Source organism: Oncorhynchus mykiss, chromosome 16 (genome assembly GCF_013265735.2).
Source record: "Oncorhynchus mykiss isolate Arlee chromosome 16, USDA_OmykA_1.1, whole genome shotgun sequence".
NCBI classification, from domain to species: domain Eukaryota; kingdom Metazoa; phylum Chordata; class Actinopteri; order Salmoniformes; family Salmonidae; genus Oncorhynchus; species Oncorhynchus mykiss.
In genome coordinates this window covers 47,158,238-47,180,239 of record NC_048580.1, presented here as the reverse complement: position 1 = coordinate 47,180,239, position 22,002 = coordinate 47,158,238, and the positions used below count along the sequence as shown (strand labels likewise).

The following is a 22,002-nucleotide window of genomic DNA, read 5'->3' as shown; positions in this document are numbered from 1 at the left end:
TACAAAAATAATTTATCCTAACTCACTTGCTTATTCTCAATTTTTAGAGTAAGTGTAACAAATAAGTAACACAAAATGACAATTAAATAACATTTTTGCCTTTCAAAAATATTCAGTGACCAATATAGCCACCCTTCTTTTCAATAACTGCCATGAGCATTCCATCCATGTAGTCTGTCAGTTTCTTGATCTGTTCACAATCAACTTTCACTGAAGCAGCAACCACAGCCTCTCAAATGCTGTTCAAAAGAGGTGTATTGTCTTCCCTCACTGTAAATCTCACGTTTGAGAAGGGCCAACAAGTCCTCAATAGGATTTAAGTCAGGTGAGGAAGGGGGCCAGATCATTATTCAGGCATCTTTGAGGCCCTTGCTGGCAGGCCAAGCAGTGGAGTGATCTAGCCACAGTCCCATCCATCTGGTCCATCAAGAGTCACTCTCATTTCATCTGTCCATAAAACCTTTGAAAATTCTGGCTTCAGGTATTTCTTTGCCCAATCTTGATGCTTCAACTTATGAATCTTATTCAGCGTCGGTCGTGTTTCAGCCTTGACCTTGGCCATGTCTCTGAGCACTTGACACCTTGCACTTCTGGACTCTCTAGGTAGGTTGCAGTTCTGGAATATGGTGACACTAGAGGATAATGAGTTCCTGGTAGCTTGATGTTTAATTCTTCTCAGTTCTGGAATATGGTGGCACTGGAGGATACTGGGTTCCTGGTAGCTTGACGTTTAATTCTTCTCAGTTCTGGAATATGGTGGCACTGGAGGATAATGGGTTCCTGGTAGCTTGACGTTTAATTCTTCTCAGTTCTGGAATATGGTGGCACTGGAGGATAATGGGTTCCTGGTAGCTTGATGTTTAATTCTTCTCAGTTCTGGAATATGGTGGCACTGGAGGATAATGGGTTCCTGGTAGCTTGACGTTTAATTCTTCTCAGTTCTGGAATATGGTGGCACTGGAGGATAATGGGTTCCTGGTAGCTTGACGTTTAATTCTTCTCAGTTCTGGAATATGGTGGCACTGGAGGATAATGGGTTCCTGGTAGCTTGACGTTTAATTCTTCTCAGTTCTGGAATATGGTGGCACTGGAGGATAATGGGTTCCTGGTAGCTTGACGTTTAATTCTTCTCAGTTCTGGAATATGGTGGCACTGGAGGATAATGGGTTCCTGGTAGCTTGACGTTTAATTCTTCTCAGTTCTGGAATATGGTGGCACTGGAGGATAATGGGTTCCTGGTAGCTTGACGTTTAATTCTTCTCAGTTCTGGAATATGGTGGCACTGGAGGATAATGGGTTCCTGGTAGCTTGACGTTTAATTCTTCTCAGTTCTGGAATATGGTGGCACTGGAGGATAATGGGTTCCTGGTAGCTTGACGTTTAATTCTTCTCAGTTCTGGAATATGGTGGCACTGGAGGATAATGGGTTCCTGGTAGCTTGACGTTTAATTCTTCTCAGTTCTGGAATATGGTGGCACTGGAGGATAATGGGTTCCTGGTAGCTTGACGTTTAATTCTTCTCAGTTCTGGAATATGGTGGCACTGGAGGATAATGGGTTCCTGGTAGCTTGACGTTTAATTCTTCTCAGTTCTGGAATATGGTGGCACTGGAGGATAATGGGTTCCTGGTAGCTTGACGTTTAATTCTTCTCAGTTCTGGAATATGGTGGCACTGGAGGATAATGGGTTCCTGGTAGCTTGATGTTTAATTCTTCTCAGTTCTGGAATATGGTGGCACTGGAGGATACTGGGTTCCTGGTAGCTTGATGTTTAATTCTTCTCAGTTCTGGAATATGGTGGCACTGGAGGATAATGGGTTCCTGGTAGCTTGACGTTTAATTCTTCTCAGTTCTGGAATATGGTGGCACTGGAGGATAATGGGTTCCTGGTAGCTTGACGTTTAATTCTTCTCAAGTCTTTTGCAGTTAATTTGCACCTTTTCTTCTCCATGTGTTTTTTGCACCCAAGTTGACTATTCACAACAAAACGTTTGATTGTCCGGTGGTCACGCCTCAATAGTTCAGCTATTTCAAGAGTGTTACATCCGTCTGAAAGGCATTTTAGTGTCAGTTAAATCTCTTTTTTGGCCCATTTTACCTGAGGTAATGCAGCTGCCTAATAATTATGCACACCTTGATAATGTGTTATTCACTTTCGTCACACCCTCCCCTCATTACACAAATAAATATCACCTGAAAATGATTAAATCCAAAAGCATTCAAGTTTATATGGTTTGGCGTTGGAAAATGTGCATAGAAATAATGATAAGATCACTTGCCTGTTAATTGTGCTCACAGTGTAGGGCCTCCCGGGTGGCGCAGTGGTTAAGGGCGCTGTACTGCAGCGCCAGCTGTGCCATCAGAGTTCCTGGGTTCGCACCCAGGTCCGTGGGGCGACGCACAATTGGCCTAGCGTCGTTCGGGTTAGGGAGGGATTGGTCGGTAGGGATCTCCTTGTCTCATCGCGCACCAGCGACTCCTGTGGCGGGCCGGGCGCAGTGCGCGCTAGCCAAGGTTGCCAGGTGCACGATGTAGCCTCCGACACATTGGTGCGGCTGGCTTCCGGGTTGGATGCGTGCCGTGTTAAGAAGCAGTACTGGAATATGGTGGCACTGGTTGGGTTGTATATCGGAGGACGCATGACATTCAGCCTTCGTCTCTCCCGAGCCCGTACGGGAGTTGTAGCAATGAGACAAGATAGTAGCTACTATAACAATTGGATACCACAAAATTGGGGAGAAAAAGGGGTAAAATTCAAAAAAAAAAAATTGTGCTCACAGTGTAATTCACAGGAGAGCCATTTGAAATGTGTTTTTTTGGGTGGGCAGAAATGCCTTCTGGAACATGTGAACTTTCATGTGCCTTAATAACAAACTTGTATGCAATCTGTAAATACGAATAAAATTGTTAAATTACGAGTCTAGTTGGTTTAGCCACAGACAGTCAGCAACCTTCCCACTAGCTGAGATAATGAGTGGACATGCTGAGAGATGAGTTCGGATTGGTCTGCCATGTAGCACGCTTTGTCTATTTGAGCTGGTCAGTATGTGTAGGTAATCCTGTCTAACCCATTTTTTAAAAACATATTGCATAGTAGGACTGCAAAAGTGTTGCTCTCCACTTTCTGGAGGACCGAGTTTTGAAATCAGTGGAATTAGAGTATGATAGCTAAGGAGATGGATTACATCTTCAAACTAAGTAAGGGCAACCACGTCATCCATGACAAGGACAAGTGTATATCCCATGTATCCCATGTAAGGTAGCTAGCTATATTTTCAGATATTGCACATTTCTAATTCTGGCAGAAAGTCGTTTTCATTTCAAGTTAAAGTGTACTGTTAGCTAGATAGCTAACGTTAGCTGGCTGGCTCGCTAGCTAACATTAGTGTATGATCTGTGTAGTAATACTATTTGTATCTCAGAGCCATTTGCTTTGTTAGTTATAGCCTAATGTTAGCTAGCTAACATTGAACCTGGTTGGTTAGCTACCTGCAGAGTAATGCAGGGTGGTAACGTCATGAGTTGGGATTATGGTTCATTGTTTAGCTAGCTAGCTACATGTCTTAACAAAGGACTCCAATATACAAGTAACCATTTCAATAGAATGTCACTTCAAAAACTGTTGATAGACGTAGCTGGTAAATTCACTCTGGCTATCTACTACGATTTCAGAGCACTCTCATCTGAGTGTGCCAGAGCGCAGAATAACTGACAAATTTACGAACGCTCAACAACCGTTGAATATGGCTGGTGTCAGTAAACATTGCCAAAAAAGCGTAAATTGTTGCCAGCAGCACAGTTGCGGTCACCAACGCTCTGGATAACAAAAAACAGCCGAACCAGCTCTGCTAGGGTGAGTAAAATGGTCAGAGTGAGCTGTTCTCTCATTTGTGTCTGGAAGTAGCTAGAAAGCTAGCCAACATTAGCCAGTTAGCTTGGGAGCTTGGGTGCATGACTGCTGTTTTTAGGACAGAATGCTCGGATCAACGCTTAAAGAAATGGGTGGGGCTAAAGCTTAAGAGGGTGTGAACGATGCTGGATGGGTGTAGACAAAGAAGAGGTCTCCAGTAGGTCCCAAAACATTCAAAGGCCATTTTCTCAAAAGTGAGGATACAAGTTTAGTAACTTTTAAAGCAGAATTACTTTCTCATTGTTCCTCAACTATAGTGTATGATATACAATTTTCTAACTTTTTTAGTCTCTACTTTTATCCAATGTTAAAAACACAATTTCAAATGTTGCTATATAAGACCGAATCGAGCCGGTCGGTCATATTTGTTTTGCCTGAATTACTGAGTGTTCTTAAACATAAAAGGTATTCCAAGGCAGCAAGTGCATAGCTGACTCTTGTAAAAGCAGCCATTTGAAATTAGCTCATGTGTGGCTCTGTGTGTTGTTGACAGTTTGACATGAGTGGTGTTGAGCCCGCTGGGCTGTAAGTGGTGTTACAGAGTCCCACGGGCCCCTCTGAGCTACACACACGGCCCCATGCACACACAACTACAAACACACACACACCCTTGGCACATGCTCCACACACCCTTTCATAGGGTCTAATTAGAGGGGCAGGATATTATGGCTGACACAGCAGATGAAAAGGAGTGTTGTTCAGGCTACCGTGTGGAACTCTCTCTCTCGCTCTAGAAATGGGGGTGAATAACATACAGTCTGAAGTTTACATACACTTAGGTTGGAGTCATTAAAACTCATTTTTCAACCACTCCACATATTTCTTGTTAACAAACTATAGTTTTGCCAAGTCGGTTAGGACATCTACTTTGAGCATGACACTACATTTCCAACAATTGTTTACAGACAGATTATTTCACTTATAATTCACTGTATCACAATTCCAGAAGTTTACATACACTAAGTTGACTGTGCCTTTAAACAGCTTGTAGAATTCCAGAAAATTGTGTCATGGCTTTAGAAGCTTCTGATAGGCTAATTGACATAATTTGAGTCAATTGGTGGTGTACCTGTGGATGTAATTGAAGGTGTACCTGTGGATGCATTTCAAGGCCTACCTTCAAGGCCTACCTACTCAGTGCCTCTTTGCTTGACATCATGGGAAAATCAAAAAGATATCAGCCAAGGCCTCAGAAAAAAAATTGTAGACCTCCACAAGTCTGGTTCATCCTTGGGAGCAAATTCCAAACACCTGAAGGTACCACGTTCATCTGTACACACAATAGTACACAAGTATAAACACCATGGGACCACGCAGCTGTCATACCGCTCAGGAAGGAGATGCATTTTGTCTCCTAGAGATTAACGTACTTTGGTTCGAAAAGTGCAAATCAATCCCAGAACATCAGCAAAGGACCTTGTGAAGATGCTGTAGAAAACGGGTACAAAAGTATCTATATACACAATAAAATGAGTCCTGTATCGACATAACCTGAAAGGCCGATCAGCAAGGTAGAAGCCACTGCTCCAAAACTGCCATAAAAAAGCCAGACTACGGTTTGCAAGTCGCTTGGGGTATGTCTCTATCAGTTTTGCACATCGAGAGACTGAAATTTTTTCCCATTCCTCCTTGCAAAACAGCTCGAGCTCAGTGAGGTTGGATGGAGAGCATTTGTGAACAGCAGTTTTCAGTTCTTTCCACAGATTCTCGATTGGATTCAGGTCTGGACTTTGACTTGGCCATTCTAACACCTGGATATGTTTATTTTTGAACCATTCCATTGTAGATTTTGCTTTATGTTTTGGATCATTGTCTTGTTGGAAGACAAATCTCCGTCCCAGTCTCAGGTCTTTTGCAGACTCCATCAGGTTTTCTTCCATAATGGTCCTGTATTTGGCTCCATCCATCTTCCCATCAATTTTAACCATCTTCCCTGTCCCTGCTGAAGAAAAGCAGGCCCAAACCATGATGCTACCACCACCATGTTTGACAGTGGGGATGGTGTGTTCAGCTGTGTTGCTTTTACGCCAAACATAACGTTTTGCATTGTTGCCAAAAAGTTCAATTTTGGTTTCATCTGACCAGAGCACCTTCTTCCACATGTTTGGTGTGTCTCCCAGGTGGCTTGTGGCAAACTTTAAACGACACTTTTTATGGATATCTTTAAGAAATGTCTTTCTTCTTGCCACTCTTCCATAAAGGCCAGATTTGTGCAATATACGACTGATTGTTGTCCTATGGACAGAGTCTCCCACCTCAGCTGTAGATCTCTGCAGTTCATCCAGAGTGATCATGGGCCTCTTGGCTGCATCTCTGATCAGTCTTCTCCTTGTATGAGCTGAAAGTTTAGAGGGACGGCCAGGTCTTGGTAGATTTGCAGTGGTCTGATACTCCTTCCATTTCAATATTATCGCTTGCACAGTGCTCCTTGGGATGTTTAAAGCTTGGGAATTTTTGTATCCAAATCCGGCTTTAAACTTCTTCACGACAGTATCTCGGACCTGCCTGGTGTGTTCCTTGTTCTTCATGATGCTCTCTGCGCTTTTAACGGACCTCTGAGACTATCACAGTGCAGGTGCATTTATACGGAGACTTGATTACACACAGGTGGATTGTATTTATCATCATTAGTCATTTAGGTCAACATTGGATCATTCAGAGATCCTCACTGAACTTCTGGAGAGAGTTTGCTGCACTGAAAGTAAAGGGGCTGAATAATTTTGCACGCCCAATTTTTCAGTTTTTGATTTGTTAAAAAAGTTTGAAATTTCCAATAGATGTCGTTCCACTTCATGACTGTGTCCCACTTGTTGTTGATTCTTCACAAAAAAATACAGTTTTATATCTTTATGTTTGAAGCCTGAAATGTGGCAAAAGGTCGCAAAGTTCAAGGGGGCCGAATACTTTCGGAAGGCACTGTACTTCCAAAGTTGTGGTAAAATGGCTTAAGGACAACAAAGTCAAGGTATTGGAGTGGCCATCAGAAAACCCTGACCTCAATCCTATAGAACATTTGTGGGCAGAATTGAAAAAGCGTGTGTGAGCAAGGAGGCCTACAAACCTGACTCAGTTACACCAGCTTTGTCAGGAGGAATGGGCCAAAATTTACCCAACTTATTGTGGGAAGCTTGTGGAAGGCTACCCGAAACATTTGACCCAAGTTAAACAATTTAAAGGCAATGCTACCAAATACTAATTGAGTGTATGTAAACCTCTGACCCACTGGGAATGTGATGAAAGAAATAAAAGCTGAAATAAATAAATCATTCTCTCTACTATTATTCTGACATTTCACAATCATAAAATAAAGTGGTGATCCTAACTGACCTAAGACAGGGAATTTTTACTAGGATTAAATGTCAGGAATTGTGAAAAACTGAGATAAAATGTATTTGGCTAAGGTGTATGCACACTTCTGACTTCAACTGTATGTTAACATCCTGTATAGATCTATGATTTAGTTTATTAAACTTCAAGACGTGACATGAAAGCAATTAGGCATCATATACGGTATTATTTCTGCATTCAGAAATAATAATAACCTCTCTTGGACTGACTCATGGAATTCACTTACTAAACGCTTTCCTATGGGGAAGAGAAACTTCTTCAAAGTAGCCGTCTACTGATCAATGAATTCTGCTTGTCTGTCTTGGTTACTTCAGACAATGACTTGCAAGGCAGGTCTGTGATGAGGTGAGGGCGATCGGGACACATTGCTCCCCGAGCCTGGATCGATCGCAGAGAGAGATCTATTTCAGTTCTAATGGCTCCTCAGTACTATGATATCTCTCCACTCTGGCCCGGGCAGCACTGTGATGGATGGCTTTCTGTGGCCACAACCACTCTCTCTGCCACGCGATCAATAGAGACCCAGCCCAGTGAGAATGGACAGGACAGAACAAGTCTACTTGAATCTTCATGACAGAGGAAAAACGGCAAGTTTTATTCTTTTAACTATGATAGATAGGATGGAGTAGAATGGAAGGGCTGAAATGCCTTGTGTTGGAATAATCCATTCAAAAGGACTTGTTTGGAGAAATGAATAGGCATGCACCGTGGAAAGATCCTAATCAGATTAATAGTCATTAGCCTAACATTTCATGTTTTATCAAGTGTGACTAAATCAGTATGTACTTCATCTAATTGGCCAGTGAGGATGTCCACGGGGGACAGGGCAGGTCAGAGTAAGAGTGTCCTCTGCTGGACAATGGAGGGATTGATACACTTCATCAGCCCTCAAGGAGCTGCCGAAGGGGTGACAGTGTCAGCTCTCAAGTGAAAACCATATAAAAACGAAGGGTGTTTTCACACTTGGTCCCTTTCAGACAATTTTTGAGAACTCAGTTCGCAAAAACTTTTTGTGCAGTGTGAACACTCCAAAGGAACTCAGACTCCTCAAAAGAGCCCCTTAAGCGAACAAGTTGGGTACTACCAAAGCATCTCCAGAGTGCATAAAAAGGAGACTCAATGGTCACGTGGAATTTTACTGCAGTCATGACTCATGATTGTACAATTTTCAATCACAGCATTGTTTCATCTGCAGTTCTTCTTCTGCTATTTATTCCGTGACCAATAATATGTACCTGTTAATACTATCTTCTTATTACAATTATTATACATTTTAGCCATTTAGCAGACACTCCAGAGTGACTTACAATTAGTACATTAAGATAGCTAGGTGAGACAACACATCACAATCGTATTAAGTAAATAAGTACATTTTTTATCAGCAAAGCCAGTGCTAGCAGGAAAAGAGAAGTGCCTTTTTTATGTCTCATCTCTTAACTAAATGCAATCTATTAGCTTCCAAAATGTAAGTAGGTATATCAAGCTGTCCGATAACACAATCTGATGGAATGGCTTGCCCTGCACTTTGTAAAAACCCAGAGTTCATTGAGTGAATGTTGGAATGTTGCGCCGAATGCAGTGAAATGTTTACTTACGAGCCCCTAACCAACAATGCAGTTAACAAAAACTAATACGGATAAGAATAAGAAATTCAAGTAATAAGTAATTAAAGAGCAGCAGTAAAATAAAAATAGCGAGACTATATACAGGGGGTACCGGTAAAGAGTCACCGGTTAGTTGAGGTAATATGTACATTATTAAAGTGACTATGAATAGATGATAACAACAGAGAGTAGCAGCGGTGTAAAAGGGCGGAAGGGGGGGGGGCAATGCAAATAGTCTGGTAGCCATTTGATTAGGTGTTTAGGAGTCTTATGGCTTGGGGATAGAAGCTGTTTAGAAGCTTTTTGGAACTAGACTTGGCGCTCCGGTACCGCTTGCTGTGCAGTAGCAGAGAGAACAGTGTATGACTAGGGTGGCTGGAGTCTTTGACAATTTTTAGGGCCTACATCTGACACAGCCTGGTATAGAGGTTCTGGATGGCAGGATGCTTGGCCCCAGTGATGTACTGGGCCGTTCGCACTACTCTCTGTAGTGCCTTGCGGTCGGAGGCCGAGCAGTTGTCATACCAGGCAGTGATGCTCTCGATGGTGCAGCTGTAGAACCTTTTGAGGATCTGAGGACCATGCCAAATCTTTTCAGTCTCCTGAGGGGGAATAGGTTTTGTCGTGCCCTCTTCACGACTGTCTTGGTGTGCTTGGACCATGTTAGTTTGTTGGTGATGTGGACACCAAGGAACTTGAAGCTCTCAACCTGCTCCACTGCAGCCCCGTCAATGAGAATGGGGGCGTGCTCGGTCCTTTTTTTCCTGTAGTCCACAATCATCTCCTTTGTCTTGATCACGTTGAGGGAGAGGTTGTTGTCCTGGCACGGCCAGGTCTCTGACCTCCTCCCTATAGGTGGTCTAGTCGTTGTCGGTGATCAGGCCACTGTTGTGTCATCTGCAAACTTAATGATGGTGTTAAAGTCATACCTGGCCGTGCAGTCATGAGTGAACAGGGAGTACAGGAGGGGACTGAGCATGCACCCTTGAGTGTTCCCTGTGTTGAGGATCAGCGTGGCAGATGTGTTGTTACCTACCTTTACCACCTGGGGGCAGCCCGTCAGGAAGTCCAGGATCCAGGATCCAGTTGCAAAGGGCGGTGTTTAGTTCCAAGGTCCTTAGCTCATTGATGAGCTTTGAGGGCACTATGGTGTTGAATGCTGAGCTGTATTCGCAGAACTCACATGGCACATCATGTCTAAACTATCCCTTAAAGTCCCGTTGTAATATGTCCTGAGCCACAGACCTAATGGAATACTTTATGAACTCAATTATTTATCTATTCAGGAGGTTAACATATGTTATTCACTCCCATCCCCTTTATATTAGTCCCCTGAGAGAGAGATATAAGCATTGACCATTTTATAGCAGGAAAGTGAAAAGACCGCACCAGCTGAAGGGGCTGCTAGAGCTACTAGTTATTTATTGTTGCATAAAATAAAGAAGTTGGAGAAACTTTCTCTTACACATTTTATATATGGTCATCATGGTCATAATATGGTTAAAGCGTGTCCAATTATCATGATCCATGTACCGTCACTTATTAAAACCTCTTAAACCCATTACCGGGATAGATTTGACAACATCCGGTGAAATTGCAGAGCGCCAAATTCAAACTACAAAAACATAAATATTTAACATTCATATAAATACACATGTAATACATCGAAATAAAGCTTACCTTCTTGTTAATCTTTTTGCAATCCCAAATGTCTCAGTGACACAATGAATGGTTGTTTTGTTCGATAAATTACTTCTTTATATCCCCAAAATGTCCATTTATTTGGCGCGTTTGTTTCAGAAATACACCGGTTTCAACTCGCCCAACATGACTACAAAATATCTAATAAGTTACCTGTAAACTTGGTCCAAACATTTCAAACAACGTTTCTAATCCAACCTCAGGTACCCTAAAATGTAAATATTCAATCAAATTTAAGACGGAATAAAAGGTTTCCAATACCGGAGAAAAATAACGAGGAGCCTGTTCACGCGCTCCTGTTCACGCGCACCAAAAGACTTGAGTCCATCTGAGTGACACATGGGAAGAATAGGACTACTTCTTCATTTCTCAAAAGAAAAACATTGAACAATTTCTAAAGACTGTTGACATCTAGTGGAAGCCATAGGAACTGCAATCTGGGCCCTAATAAATCAGGTTTCCCATAGAAAATCATTGGAAAACACAATGACCTCTAAAACAATTTTCCCTGGATAGTTTGTCCTCGGGGTTTCGCCTGCCATATCAGTTCTGTTATACTCACAGACATTATTTTAACAGTTTTATAAACTTTAGAGTGTTTTCTATCCAATACTACCATGCATATGCATATCCTGCATATTTGCTTTGGGCACGCTTTTCATCCGGACGTGAAAATACTGCCCCCTATCCCAAAGAAGTTTTAACATAAGTGTCCCACAGTAACCTAAAGTAATACAGCACAGAGCATACTGTCATGGTTCCACCTGTCACCAGAGGGCGGAAAAGACTGTCCTAGAGACATTAACGACACTCAAGTGTGTCTTATTTACTCGTTATGATTTCCCTTTTAAAAGAGGTGTGCTTAGTCTTGTCCTTTGCAGAAGCTTGAATTGTCTACAGCGTGCAAGCATTTCCTGAGTGAGTGTTTGAGACTTAGTGTGTGTTGTTTTTCAAGTGTACTGTGATCCTGCGGCTACCGTTTCTCAGTAAACTATTATGTTTATCCTTAACCAATGATTCCTCATTTGGTCTCTTCTCTACACCTGGGTCCAACCTCACCACGTCACACATACAAATTCACAGTGGGTTGATGGTGAGCTACGTCAGCCAACATAGTATAATTGTATGACGTCATGACTATTGATGGGACTCACTACAGGGGTGTAGGGCTGGGAATTGCCAGGGACCTCACGATATGATATTATAACGACAGCTAGAGCCCACAGCATGCAGTCAGTCAGCTAGTATAACGATCTGTTATTCGATTGTTATGCATAATCTTTTCCAGCATGTCCATGAATATTTACACACACTCCACATATATGAATAATCCAGTAGAGGCAATTAGTGGTTGCTAAGATGTAAAGATGTAGACATACTTATGGAATGCCTAAATGTGTTAATGAATAGTCTTCAATAGTACAAAATCCATAAAGGTCTTCAATATTTCAGCACCATGGACAGCTGAAGCTATGCAGCAGTGGCTGTGAGGTTGTATGGCGTACTAGTTACTAGTATACAGTACTGCTCTCACCTGTACAGTATTCTCTTCACAGTCAACTAAAATCAGACAACCATTGACCCCTAATTATGGACCCCTTTATAGTGACACTACCACTCTGGCTGCTCAGTGTGCAGTGTCACCATCGCAGAGATAGTCTGACTGTGTGAGGGTCCATAAGCATCAGAGGCCCGCTAAATGACTTTCTTATCTGAAAGACTCCAGAAGCAGCTTGCTATAGGGCCACATGGACACTGCACAGTAAACACTCTTTACCACACTCTCTCTCTCTCTCTTTCTCTCTCTACCACATGTGGATGCTATGCATAATATCTTTAGCAGAGAGGAGCAAGAGGTCCCACTTCCTCTAGACTACCAGCATACAGGAGAGGAGATATGGCTCAGAGTGGTGTCTTCAGACTCGTACTCTGCTGCTGTGCTATGCTGAGGGCGAGGATAAAGCTACTAAGTAGGTGTAGTAAACATGCAATCCATGCATTATGAAACTCTTGGTTTCAGGTCCACATCACTGGGGCGGCAGGGTAGCCTAGTGGTTAGAGAGTTGGACTAGTAACTGGAAGGTTGCGAGTTCAAACCCCCGAGCTGACAAGGTACAAATCTGTCGTTCTGCCCCTGAACAGGCAGTTAACCCACAGGCCGTCATTGAAAATAAGAATTTGTTCTTAACTGACTTGCCTAGTTAAATAAAGGTAAAATATTATTCTCATATTCAATGTGAGAAAGGTGGATTTTGAGGTTTGCAAGTACTATGTACAAACACCCTTAGACAGACACTTCAGTAGGACTTTCTTATGTTTAACCTTCCCCACTCTAAGACACCCTGTCTCCATGACCACACAGAGGAGAGGTGGTCACGGCCATCAACCCTGTTCACATTCTAGCAGGATAAAAACACTTCTGCTTCACCGCTCTCAATCTACACACAAGTCTTATGCTAAACACACAGAGCAGGTGACAGAAACACATTTCATGCTGTGCTATTTCCGACGAGCAGTCTTCCATCAAGACAGGTCCTTTTGAAGTCACCTCAGCCAAGTGACAGGGTAAACATGAGGGGGGGGGGGGATATACTGATGATGCCGAGACACATCCATTTACACCAGAGGTGTCAAACTCTTTTTGTGTCCGAGGTCGCATTCGGTCTTCAATGAGGTGTGGAGGGCCGTACTGAAAATAGTTTTGAATCCCTCGCCGTAAAATGTGCAAAATATACTTCTCTATTCATAGTTTTTAGAATTTTCGATGCTCCCGGACTGTCTAGCTTTATTTCGATAATTATCAGCGAGCTGGACCCAGTCAAGAAACTGTATGAATGTAGGTCCATTATCATTTCTACACCATTGAGTTTGTTTCCCTTCCCCGAATTAGTTTTATTTTTTTGTATTTAATTTTTTACTCAAACCACCCGCGGACCGTATGTTTGACACCCTTGATTTACACACTTAGGAAACAGCTAGAATACATGATGGGTTATGTTTTTCATAAGGTCTGTGTGCATAAATTACTTTGCAGGGGACATGGTATTTTGATGAATGTATAGGCTATTCCATGCGCCAGTTTAACATTGAAAGACCAAGTCAGATATGTAAATATATCATTTCATATGTATAGGCTCAGCAGGAATCATGTAATGAAACCAGGCAAACAAAAATAAAAGGCCTGACTCAAAGATTAGCATGTATCCCCAGGAAACACACCTGAATAAATAAGCACCCACAGAGCTAAGCCAGTGACGCAAACATTAGGTAAATATAGCAGAATTACAGAGGCAGAGAGGAGGGTGGTAGTGGTGGGTGACTCATTCCAAAGCCATTAAAGAGAAAGTACTATCTCGCACTCTAATAAGCTGCTAGCTCTAGTCCAGTTGGCATCACATCTGCATCCCAAACACTATTCCCTACACTGTGCACTACGTTTGTCCAGAGCACTATAGGTGCACCATATAAGGAATAGGGTGCCATTTGGGGCACAGGCCACATCTTTAGCAGTTGTTGAAACAGCAGCACACAGATGCGGTCTCCAGATAAATAATTAATTGCAGAGGAAGCGGATGCATCCATCCCTCATGCCTTCAAAAAAAGCATTAGTACCAACATCCACCTCTAAACAGTGTTTGTGCTACAGTAACTATCTGCCTGGCCTGCAACATCTACAAAGAACACTGAACTATAATTACCACTGCATTGATACCAGTTTCCTTCCAATAACATAGTTATCAGTACACACATGTAAATTACGAACAGGAATAGAAAGATTAAAAAAGTAATACAAATGTAATGTTAATCCAGTGTGTTCTACCATTTAGCTCCTGAGCATCCTTGAACAACACTGATCCTACTAATTACAAGCATGTAATTGAGACAACACTGACAGTGCTATAATTTAGATGATGTTCATGGAGAGAGAATGAAGGAGAGGGCGTGAGGAAGTGAGAGAGAATGAACATTTTAGAACGAGAGAGAATGAGGGGGGGAGAAGAGAAAAATATTATGATGTACCCAGACTTCCACAGGACACAGTGTGCTCCACACACAGTGCAGTCAGAACACAAGCAGCATTATGAAAGAAGCAGAAATCATCATCTCCTGAGCAGCCAGCCAGCCCAGCAGCCTCACACAAACTACTAGCTACTGCATAAATAATTCATGATATAAGATCTGGCGGAGCTTTAGTGGAAATTGACTGGGAGAAGTTCAGAGGCTTTTCTCTCTCTCTCGTCAGCTAGTCCTGATGCACTGGAGGGAGGATAATGAGCAGCACTGAAGGGCTGACTGTCTCCCTGTTACACACACTGAATGTAGGTCTGCTGAATGCTAACTACTGTACTGCTTAAGTTGGAGATAATGGGGAATGGTAGGTTTTATCTTTTGGATATCAATTTTGTAGAGTGCAGTTATATCATTCTACTTGGTAAATAACTATATAGTATTAGTACAAAGCTAACATTTTCCTGTTCTGATATTCTAAATCATTGGCTTTATGCCAACAAAGGTAAATGAGGTCAGGGAAGGGCCCATTAGGACAACGAAACAAGGTAGGAGGTACACTGGTGCCATCCATTAGTGAAACATGAGCCAAGAATCAGGTTAACCTTTTTAACCACAGAGCTCCAAAAAATGTACAGTGTGAAGTAGATGAATCAATATGTTCTGGATTTGGACTCATTTACTGTACATGTAAATACATCAGGAGACCAATAACACTCTAAAACCCATCATGTGCTTATTGGCCTTGTAAAGTTAAAGGGATACTCTGGGATTTTGGCAATGAGGCCCTTTATCTACTTCTCCAGAATCAGATGAACTCGTGGATACAATTTTTCTGTCTCTGAATGCAGTTTGAAGAAAGTTGCTAACTAGTGCTAGCGCAAATGCTAACTAGAGTTAGCGCTATGACTGGAAGTCTATGGGTATCTGCTAGCATGCTAGTAGATACCCATAGACTTCCAGTTATTGTGCTAATCCTAATTGGTTCACAAAAACTCTCTCTAACTTCCTTCATACTGGACACAGAGACAAAAACATTGTATCCACAAATTCATCTGACTCTGGGGAAGTAAATAAAGGGTAAAAATCCTGAAGTATCCCTTTAATCTAGCTATATTCATAAACCATACCACTAATGACATTCAGTTAATATTTAGGTGAGGGCTACATAATTCACATACAAGTCCTATGGGACCTTATCAATAAAAAAAATCCCTACCTATGTATGCAGTGGCACCCACGGGATATGTTCCCTAAAGTTCCCCCTGACAGTCCCAGATCCCTAGAGACACACAGACAGACAGGAGTCTATTAACAGCTGGCCTCTGGCTACTGTCCCCAGTGTCCGTGTGAATCCACAGGATCCAGGGTGAGAATGGGATTTCCAAGGACACGTTCCTGCAGCTGAGCTCATAGGGAAAGTGCATTTTAAAGAAGCCTTAGTTCCTTTAAGGGACCAGATAGAACATCCTCATGAATAAACTGAAACTATGCGGGTTTCACAATGCTTTTAAAAAAAGAACATGGGGACATTAAGTAATAACAAACAAAATTCTGTTTTGGAAGGAGCCACATTGTCAACAGGAAAATCTTCCCACACAGTGACAATGATGATGACGATAATGATGTTGCTGAGCTGAGCCATAACGTAACTATGTTAAAAAATAATAGAAGACAGTCTGTTTTTGAGGGAGTGTCAGAGTAGAGCGAACTCACTCTGCCTCCTCCTGAGTGTCCATACAAGCTCCCAGTGCCAACACAGAAACAGAACAAGGAGAGCAGAGCAGAGTCACTCCTGGAAGCATAGGAGGCTTAGGGGAGAGATATTTCAGAAACCCTGATATGCAGTCACTGTATTCTATTAGCTCCTCAGAACATAAAAACTCAATGGCAAATGCACTCGTTACCCCAAAGGACAACCTTGCCCAGGGATGGGTTGGGACCACAAAAATATTAACTCATCATGAGGGGTCACAGTTGCCAAACTAATTTTATGCAATTCTACAATTTTGCCACAGGGTGGAAAGGAAAAAGAGCTGTTTTATAGCGAATTTCCTGCAATTTGACACATTATGCCATAGGGTGGAGAGAAATATTTGCAGAATGATATCCGAGTGAGACTGACTAACAAAACCGATTGTGGCCCCTGGGCCGGTAATTTGACCATGATAACAAGTTTGGATAGCTGGCCACTAAACGAACTTAGCAATCTAAAAATGTGAGCTGACATGGGCTAATTGACTGACTATCAGTGACTGACATAAGAGAAAAACTGCTGATGCACAACCAAAATTGTATATTCTACTTGTGTATTCTACTATTCTAACTCGCAGCATTTAGTTAAGACCCCGATCCCTGCCCTAGCCAAAGAGACACATGATGTGCACTTTGTTATGTCATTAACAAAAAGCCTCTCTCTAATTTAAAATTGCTTGGGTAAATCAGGTCTGGATAGCCTAATTCTTTAGATGATACGATTTAGGGAAAAGAAAGATCTTCTTTATGCAACCAGTGTTGCCATCTGGTGCTCCTGGAACGGATGTGTAAACTTCCCTGAGGACATAGGGTTATGGAAAGGGTCAGACATGCAGTCAGCCCTGCGGCCACACAGAACCATGACACTGAGACCATAATACATATCCTGAGTGTAAAAAAACATTTGGTACATCTGCTCTTTCCATGACATAGACTGACCAGGTGACGCCAGGTGAAAGTTATGATACATTATAGATGTCACATGCTAAATTCATTTCAATCAGAAGGAGAGGTGACAGGTTAAAGAAGGATTTTTAGGCCTTGAGAAAATTGAGTCATGGATTGTGTGTGTGTGCCATTCAGAGAGTGAATGGGCAAGACAATAGATTTAAGTGTGGGGTGTGAACGGGGTGTGGCAGTAGGTAGTAGGCGCACCGGTTTGTGTGCTGCTGGGTTTTTTCAGGCACAACAGTTTTCCGTGTGTATCAAGAATGGTCCAACACCCAAAGGACATCCAGCCAATTTGAGTCAACATGGGCCAGCATCCCTGTGGAACGCTTTCAACACCTTGTAGAGTTCATACCCTGACGAATTTACAACAATTTCTGCGATAATTAGATACTCAAACTCTTTCTTTCACTTGGATTTCAATCAAAAAAATCCTTGCCAAGAGAGGAAATCACAAATCCAACTGTCAACAGCGAGATACTGGGGAATCGGTTTTTAGACGATGCCAACCAACTGTCAACCAACACAGTGGGCCAAGGGGAACACTGTACTGGCAGCCCATTACCTATGCTGGAGGGTCAACCTGGGAAAACACACACTGCTCAGTTCTGAAGCAGCCTGAAGAGGAAACATTCAGGATGCTTCCCAAATGGCACCCTTTTCTCAATATAGTGCACTGCACTTTGTAGGGAATAGGCTGCCATTTGGGACACACCCCCAGTCAGGAAGCTCTTCACTCGGAGTCTCACAGAAAGTGTCTCACATGGTCGTCATGGATCGATAGACACCAAGACACACAGAAAATGTCACATCCAGAAAATGCCACATTTTCTTCGGTCCTATACATTGATCACAATTATCCATGGCAGTGTATGGAAGGAGACATTAAGTAATTTAGTCAAGGAGACGTGTCCTACAAAGATGTGTATTCATGGATGCCAAGGGAAGGGTTACTCCCCAGAAAATGGACCAATAAATTGTTTACAAAACATAAAATCATGTATATTTCATCTCTCTGTGTTTCACAATTTTCCTACAATTCGTAAGAGGCTGAATGCATCTCACAGGAGAAAGCATCCAAGCGAGCGAAACAGCGCCCCTCTGTCTCTCTACGTGTAGGCCATCTATCTGATGTCTGGTCCAAACAAGTATGACATTGTTGCCGTCCCTAGCATTGAATGCAAGGGAAGCTAGCGAGCATCTGGCCTCCCTTGACAAAAAAAGTATAAAACATTAGTCAATCAGCGTTGAGCTAAACTGAGCGAGCTGTTGTTATCCTCCGGTGGCTAGCTACTGTAGCCAGCTAGCTAAAATTAGCCCTTTCCGAAATTAGCCATGGATGAAGATAGGGATTTGGACTCCATACTGGCCAATGATTTTATAACACGATTCTGATCCAACCTTTGTTGTGCCCCTGGCCTGAGAGGATGGAAGTTCAATATGTAGCTAGATGTACAGTAGAAGGCTAATGTTAACTAGCTAACACTGCCCCTGAATGAAAGTTTGAAGCAAAAACAAAAAATAAAAGTGTGTACTGTATGACAGAGTGATAGACCGTTTCGTCAACATGAAAGAGAGGATGAAATTGTCGTTTCTCAAGAAGTAGGGTGAGTCAACATATTTTTCTACTTACAAGAACGCGCACACACACACAGAAATCCGAACCATGAGGCTCATCATATTTAGCTTAAGTTGATTGGTGATTTGTTGATGTTGAAATGTTGATGTTGACATGGTGCTGGAATAGTGGAGGCTGCTCCTGTTTTCTTTGCGACTTGTGGTTCTAAATCAATAGTTGTTTAGTGGTCCGAAATTTCTGAAAAATGCACTTGCTTGATCATGCTGTAAGTCATGTAACTGTCTGTTACTGTACAGCCCATGTTGCATCAATATGAGTCAGAAACATTTATCCTACTGTTAAAATTGACTACACAGTGTAAATAGGATCATTTTTGTCACAGTCAGTCTCATCCAAAACAGAGTTTTGTGAGACTTTACGTCGTGACTGCATCACAAAGTAAATTAAGGTTGGGTTTGTTTCAATCCTGCCCATATGCCCACAGCTGGCAGCACACAAGTAATCATCAATTCAGAGTGCAGCTGCAGGCGACCCTATCGTCATGCCTGTGGTAAATTTGGGTTGACTTTAAATATCCCTATGGGGCTAATAATGGACCGTTGGTAAATTTCACTGTACATGGGACAATATGTTAAAATTCCAATAGCTCCAAATTTCAATGACTTAAAAACTTAAAACCAACGATAAATTGTAGAAATTCATATCAAATATTGAAAACATTTAATGAGACAACGAAAAGATACTGTCCCGTTTACATTGTGTAAGTTATTGACGGTCCCTAACATAGCCCCGGAGAGTCAGTCAGGCAGGTTGCACACCAGCAGGCTGAAGCTAATTGGCTAAATACTTTGGCTAACTCTTCCCATGTGCGAACACACACACACACACACACACACACACACACACACACACACACACACACACACACACACACGACACCCACGAGACACCTATGAGAATAGCAGGCCAGTGGATCACTTAGGACAGCAAAAGCCAGTGGCAACTTTAGGGATGAGGATGATTTAGGTGACCCAGACACAGGCCCAAAACAAGTTAAGCTACCCCAGTATCCCCTTGACCGTTTTAGATTGAAAAACTAAAGAGACACACCAGATACAGAGACAGCAACAGAAAAGTAGATGATGGAAAGAGACACCAGACAAGACAAAGAGATAGCAACAGAAGATAAGGATATGATGGAGAGACACCAAATTAGACACAAAGTGGCACAAGAGATGGAGAGAGAACAGAGGTGGGTTGAGCACACATTAGACTGTATCACTTCAAGCTGTTCTATAGATTCTATTTCATTTTATTTATTTGCACAAATTATAACAGGTGAAATACAGACAGTGAAAAATTAAAACATGGTTTACAAAGAATTTACAGGTGAGGTGGAAAAGCCTTTAAAATTACTATTAAAACAATTGTTCACTTTTACACTTTTTACAACCAGGGCAAGATGAGAGAGGGGGATAGACAAGAGACAGCAACAGACGAGGGCAGACACGAGGGACAGCAACAGACGACATAGAGAAAGTGATGGAGAGAGGCAGAGTAGGAGTGAGCACACAGCAGACTGTATCACTTAAAGCTGCTCTATGGATTATAATTACTGCACATCTAATCTCTCAATGTTAATTTCAAAGTGCTCCAAATTCATGCAAAATTTATTTAAACAGCTAAATGCCAGGGGAGGATGCCCCCGAACCCCCCTACTGGCTTTGGTGAACATGATGAATGGCCTATAAGCCAGTTTAGTTCCATGATGTACAGCCCCTGTCAGCTCCATGACCAGGTCAATTCCCTTAGAACAGCTGAGACAAGGAGAATATCAATCAATACATCATACATGTCAGAGGAGATAACCTACGCATAACATGCTGCTACAGTCAAAATCAATTTAACCGACATGGGACCCAATTAAAAGGCTAATGTGAACAACCCATTCTGATAGATACACCAGCTGGGTAACTACAGCAAGAGTCTTGGGGAATTAAATCAAGGAAGAAAATGCCTCTGCTATTGAGAGTTCTGCTTGTGACAGCTCCTCCTTATTTTGGTTTACTGGCATGCAACTTCCTAAACCACACCCTGATGTATGTTGTTGTTGTTTACATTCATCTGACACTAATGCTACATGCAATTTGCAGTGTAATTTCAGAAAATGTCATTGATGCATCTACAGTAATAGTGGAATGATATGTTTCACAACATTTTACCCCCACAAATATTTTGCCCCAAATTGCATTCTAATGGTGCAGCCTTCTTATTGGTCAACAGACCGGCTCTTGTTGTCAACTCAACAACAGACCAGTGAATTCGACAACAAAATATTTTCTGACCCCAGTCAATTTGACAACAATAGTTTGTTACATTTAGTACCTTTAAATTCAGCTTTAAAATGTATATTTCTCTTAGCTTTCTCCTCTGTGGTAGAAAAGATTAAAAGAACTGCGACTCCCATTCTCCTTTGCTACAATTCATACACTCAGTATTAAAACTAGCATGATATTTAGTGGCTATATGAATACAACTTGGCTCCATGGCTTCTATGGAAATGTTCTAGCGGTCTATATAAGTGAAAACAACTGAACAAGAAATGTCGCAAAAAAGCTCAACAATTTCAATGTTCAAACATGTTCACTTTCAAATTCTCACTCCTTGCCCGTTTAAACTACACAAACACTCTCAAACGAGTATGTATCCTAATAAACCAGATTCAATACGCAATAAAGCTTTAAATAAGTATCAAACATGCATGTTTTTCTGCTTACCTCTTTCTTTGACAGGAGTGGCAGCCAGGAGTTTGCGAGCTTGCTTGGTCTGTCTCGTGCGCAGCTGAGGTGGCACTGGTACCCTCACGCTGGTAGTGAGGTGCTGCCTAGCGACGTGCAACCACCAGCCAATGAGATCATTATGAAGAAAAATGTGCAAAATAGCTTATGCCTTCAGTTTATATCATACTAGGAGCTTCAAGAACATATGCCAGCTCTTGCCTGGGAACCGTTGTTTTTTCTCGAAGTTCTGACTGATGACAGCCGTGAAATGAAATGTAAAAATGCATTATGGAAACATTTCCTGGCAAAGTGCTTTCATGATAGTAAGTAGTCTAGACCTAGCCTATGTGATAGCTGAGGAAGTGGTACA

At 42.0% G+C, this 22,002-nt stretch overlaps 1 protein-coding gene across 1 annotated transcript in view; it reads right to left on the bottom strand.

Moving 5' to 3' along the window:
- Positions 1-21,723, bottom strand: part of LOC110492141 (rap1 GTPase-activating protein 1) — a 125,389-nt gene extending 103,666 nt beyond the window's left edge. Inside the window, exon 1 of the mRNA XM_036947073.1 lies at positions 21,630-21,723. The gene's annotated coding sequence lies outside the window, so the exon portion shown is untranslated. The remainder of the gene's footprint in view (positions 1-21,629) is intronic.
- Positions 21,724-22,002: the final 279 nt, after the last annotated feature.